Here is a 6000-nt window from a genome sequence, read left to right on the forward strand (position 1 = left end):
TACCTAAGTAAATTAATGCAGGAAATGGGCCTTCATATGTGAACTATCTAAAAAAAAAATTTTTTTTACTGTTTATTCTACCTAGTTTGGCCTTGAACTTTTTAATTTTCCCAAGCAATTTTTTTAAATTTTATTTTGTATCCCCCCTTTTTAAATAACAAATAGGTCAGGTTGTATGTTCTTATGCATTCATTACATTTTTCACTACATGATGCAACAAGAAGCGTCTAAATGAGATGAAAAGTTGTTCCATCAAACCAGAGTCATGTTTAAGCATAGATTTAAATACAGTCAGAATAAATTTGTTCTTTAGTTGTGTTAAGGCAATCAGCTTTTATCTGAAAGACATCTGATAACCTACTATGCAAAAGAATGCAACTGAAGCTTAATTTCTGGCTTCAGATAATGAACGTTTTTGGTTCCAGCTAAGATTTTTGTTTTATTACTATTGCACAGTTTACAATTACAATGTTAAGAACTGTTTTCGGTAGATGTCTTAATTACAGCAGCTAATGCTTGGAATGAGCCTGCTTCATTCTGTTGGCAACAGAGTCCTACAATTAATATGCTTAAATATGAAGGTTTTCAGTTGCAATCTCGTTTAGAGAATAAACATGCCTTCAGAGTAATGGTTTGGGTTTGGGATTGTTTATTGAACCTGGATTAGAAAGCTACTGGGCCATTAAGACCTGTTTATTGCAATTCTGCCAGTGAACCTGCTGATAATTGGCATACATTTGAGAGATTATTTCAGAAATATTTATGGGACCATCACAGGTCAACTATTAAATGGGACAAATGTGAAATCCAGTCAAACCATGCCCATCAAAATGATAGTACCTGTGCACTGCTGCAAGTTAGGTTTTCAGTGTCTGCATAAAGGACTTGGAAGCAGAGAAATTTGCCAATCTACACACAAAGCATCTCAATCCCCCAACATAAAACTGAGAAAAGAATTCTCCAGGCTTTCATTATAGCAATAAATATTAAGGACTACAATATCACATCTGCCTGACAACACTACAACAGCCGTGTCCCCGTAAGATGTTGATCCTTCAAAATTCAACCCTCAGTTCTCCTTTTGATTTCAGTAAGAAGTGTAAGAGTGCTCTGGTGCTGGAGCTGGTCCCACCAAGGCTGCCTGCCACCTTTCCTTCTCTGATTCCTGTCTCTGAAATGCTCTTCAGCTGGAGGTAGAAAGAGGGGCAGGGGTTTGGGAAGAAGCCATTCAAAAAGCATTGGGTGGTGGGTGTTAACTGTGACAAGGCTCAGGAGAATGGTGGAAAACAATACTAATAAGCAAAAATGGTATTATTTTACTCTCCTCCAGCAAGGGCCAGGAAAAATTGCTTCAGACATGAGTTATCATTCTCAAGTCCTGAGGGGACATACACTTAGCAGTAAAAAGTGCTTGAGTTTAAAAGAAAATATAAAATAGTTGGCTATGTAGAAATTTAATATGAATAGTATTATCTGTACTCTGTAAAATCTGAGTGTTGTCAAAGTGGAATTTGAGATTTTCTGCAGGACTGAAGTCTCTAATTAATGGCTAGGAAGGCCTCTATAGGCTACGCTTACTTGCATGGTGTTATATACTGAAGTAGTGTCCTGGGAAGTTCAGTTGTACTGACTGGCCTTGGGAGAACAGGTTGTCTTTACAGAGGACCTCTCTCCAAACCATGAAACCCTCTAAGACTGGAGGCACTGAATTTAGTATCCCAAGATATTAAGCTATCTTTACTTTAATAAAAGATATTTTTTAAAATACTGGGATATTAACTAGAGTTAATATCTCAAGACTTACAGTTCAGAATTGGTGACCATTCAAGTCCCCTGAATTGTTATTAACCAGGTTACTGCTGCCTGTGATATTAGGAATTACTGGTATTACTGTGTGTACTGCTATTTAAGCTAATACATCTGGAGACTCATAACTGTATGTTTTCTCAATGCCATATGAAAACTCAGGTTTCACAGTAGAGCCCTCAGATAAGTCAAGTCTGTGGAACTAAATTCAGGTTATATCCAACCTTCTTTTAATTAATGATCTGTAAACACTTCCTAAACCATGAAATTTTACTATAAATCATTTGATCTTTATTTTTCATTGTTACATAATAATGTTTGTGTATTCGATGTCTATGTTGCATTTTTTCCTTCCTATTTTTTGTTTCACATGAAAATGTTTGTGGTTGACAAGTAAAATACATCCCATCTCAGAAGTGTTCTCATTCCAATACAGTTTAAAGACCAAAAAATTAACTAAACTTTCATTGACCGGGCAAATAAAGTTCTTAGATTCATTTTTACACTGTTTCTGTCCATCTACTTATCTCTTTCAATGTAATAAGATGCAGATTTTGATTTAAAAAAAATATAAATATTAAAAAAACTGACACCAGTACCTATCTTTCACAGAATTAAACCCACTTTAAATTCACCAAAACACTTCTGCAGCATTAAGGGAAAAGTATACAAATGTTTCCAATATTCAGGAAATACAGCCTTAACACACTGCAGCAATAAGAGCTGACCATGAACTCCCCTAAATTTAGCTCTGAAATACTTACAACATTTCTGGTCGTGTTGATCTTTTTCAGTCCCACAGCTAGATCTAACAGCCTCGCTGTCCGGGGGACTCCCATGTATCTGTACCATACCTAGCCATCTCCGTGCTTAAGACAAGTATTACTGTTACTTTTGGGGTTATTTTACCATTATTTTTTTATACGTGCAAAAATGTTGCAAAAATGAGTCCTCCTATAAAGTTGCCAACCCAAGAAGGGTGAGAAACAGTATGATAAATGGCTTTAGCAGAGGCTTCGGAGGTGGGTGGGGTAATCAGCTTCTATTTCCTCTCCTGATTAGCCCTTTGCTGCTGTGGAAGAAAACACACGTAAGACTCGGAGTGAGGGGGGGGGGTGTTACAGTCTGTTAAAAACCCCTATGTATTTATATATACGTACTACATGTATATACTATATATGCATATACTATATAGACTATATATACACACACTGTATGCTTTCTCCTTCTCCCTAATATTACATATGACCAAAGCATCCTAGCATGTCTAGTGAAAAGACGTCTACTGTTTGCATGAGAAGAAGAAATCACCTAGCTGGCAGCTGTCTTCACAACACATGCAGCTGAGCAGTTACCTGCTGTAGCCAAGTAGACGGTGAGGAACACAGGTGTTGTCTATTTTAGATCACAAAGCATAACCTGGGAGAAAAGACAGACTGAATTCTGCACATTGACAAAAAACCATATCCTCTCTGCTTCTCAAAGTGCTGTTGAAAAATTAAGGACAATCAACTTTTTAAAGCTGTTGTGAAGATTAAAGAATGTGAGTGTGCCCAGGGACTTTGGGGATTGTTTTGATTAGTGTATGGAATTTTATTCATATTTTTTTCAGTCATAGAATGGTTCTTAAAAAAGGAGCAGGAGATTTGGGATTAACCTCTGAATGTTACTGAACTAAATCAATAGAGGTTTTGTTTGTACAGACCTCAGTAAGGCAGGGAGTCCACCCTTGACCATAGAAGAAGTTTCTCATTATATATTAATTTATGATACCTCAAATTGGAACTTAGAACCCCCTATAAAGGAACAGCCTGCTAACAAACAGTACAGCTCTGGGTAAATTAAGTTGAGCACTTGCATTCTGGGAATTTTTGCAAAATGTTTATCTTTAGAAACAGCTTTAAAAAAATGCCCAAGGCTATCAACTGTGCTGGGCTCAGCAATAAGGGGAGGGATACAGATACATGCAAACTGACTTCAGTTCTTTAAACAGGAGAAGGAGAAAAAAACGCATTGAAACTTTGATCTCCACAACAGTGCAACAAGCTTCCTTTCTGTATTGTATCTGAATTTATAAATAAGACTCATTATTGACTAAGGGAAGTTGATGCTATTCTTCAAGCAATGGGTCTTGAGATAAGAGTTTTGGCTACTGTATCTTCTGCTGGGCCGCTTACCTTCCCAATTTTGCAGCACAACTGTGAAATTAGTCCAGCAGTAAGCCCTTGAAACAGTTGATTTTCTGAAGGCTTATGGAAAACACAGACTACAGTATTTCCAAGTGTTTGTAAGACATGTCACAGGTATGTGCATTAAAGAACTGTAAATGTTTAAACAGCAAGTGGATTTAATTCTAGAGAAAGATGGAAAACTTTATTACTTTAAAATACAAAAAAACCCCACTCTCTCCTCCCAGGCACCCCCTGACTCACAAGCAGTTTCACAGAAGCCTTCTGGCTTTTGAACCAGTATCCTCTAGTCTTCAGAAAGAGGTTACAAAGGAGAAAGTGACTTCAGCCGACACTGCAACCATCTGGGATCTCTGCAGGATGGGAGGGACAGAACGTACTTTCCCCTGGTTCCTGTGTGACAACCTGCCCTGGATGAAGGGAGAAACTTGGCCTCAATCCCCATGTATAGCACGTCAAGAGTGTTACATCCTTAAATCATGAAGGCACTCTGGTACCTGGGAAAAACAAACAAACAAAACCCTTGGCAAATGCAAAACAGATAGAACCCAAAGGCTTTGAAGTGACAACCCAAACACACATGTATATGTGTGTGTGTGTATATATTTAAAATATACATATATGTATATGTACAAAGAGTGAACAAAAATGTGAGCTCTCCAGCCTTATTTTTGCAACCAATTCATGATTTTTATGCCTGTGGCTGGCAGTATGCACGACTCCCTGCAGTGGCTGAAACTAATATTTAAGAGGCTTTACCATACAAGCTGAAGAGGGCCACACGCTGCTGGTCCAGAGTGACCAAGCGGCAGAACTGCTAGTGCTCAGCCAGGCAGGGATCAGCAGCGAGGCTGGGCCAGGCCAGTGGTGTGCAAGGCCCTACAACAAGGTGCAATATTGCACCCACAGCCAGTTTTCAAAATTGTATTAAAAATTAACTGTTATGTTTTTAATTGAATCAAAAAACAGGAAAGCACTGTACTTCCGGGGGGAATATGTAAGGAAAATAATTTGTATAAATTTGGACAAATATTTGTAACAAATATTTCTAACACTTTGATATGTAGAATAGATGATGAATTTCTTACCAGAGTACAGACACCAAAGAAATTATTTTATTTAACATGGCACTCATATTCAGTCTCTTGTATGTGGTGCTACTGCTATCCTCACACCTCTCATCTTCTTATTCTAGGGAAAAAAAAAAAAATCTAATCACTGAAAAATGCAGGCCCAAACCAGAAGCGATAAATGAAGAAATCAGCTTGATGCATCTCGCAAAAGATGAGTTCACATACGTTGGCTTTAGGAGCTGGTATTTCTGCATATCTACTCTCAATTAAGTTGACTTCTTCTCTGATTAAACCTGTTCAACTAGTCCCGTTTATTATTAAAAAAAACAAACAGTAATTTAAATGTTAATTAACTCTTTGAACTTCCACAGCTATATTTCTACTAACATGTTAAAATATATACATGTACTTAATTTTTCCACTGTGTTTTATGAAGATGGAGGATTTAAACAGATGCTGGCAAGAAACAAATAAAAAAATGGAGGATTCATTCAGATATGGCATTCTTTCTTTAGAAAAGATTTCTAAATACCAAACTAGCATACATGCATCAAGTTACGCATTTTCAGAAGTATTAGTAATATGTGTTAGAGCAGAGCTTCAATGTGTATGTGTGATCCTTCCTAGGCATTGTTCATTGCTCAACTTCTAAAATTCTTGTTACAAAAAGTATCCACATAAAGTTCGTTTCGTTAGAAGCAATTTCAGTAAATTAATCAGAACCCTTCAGGGCAGAACTTGCATACACAAGCCTACACCTCCCTCATTTCCACAAACCTCTCTTACTTTCCTTCCCTACATTTTAAAGTCTGTTTGTCTATACTCTGACCATCACTTTATATGCGGACCATTTGTAACACAACAACAAATTCATGTCCAAATCCTTGGTTAAGCAGTGAGCAGCTAACAGCTGGAACAGAAGAGCTGAAAGA

This window comes from Haliaeetus leucocephalus, unplaced genomic scaffold, assembly GCF_000737465.1.
Source record: "Haliaeetus leucocephalus isolate CR32 unplaced genomic scaffold, Haliaeetus_leucocephalus-4.0 Scaffold577, whole genome shotgun sequence".
NCBI classification, from domain to species: domain Eukaryota; kingdom Metazoa; phylum Chordata; class Aves; order Accipitriformes; family Accipitridae; genus Haliaeetus; species Haliaeetus leucocephalus.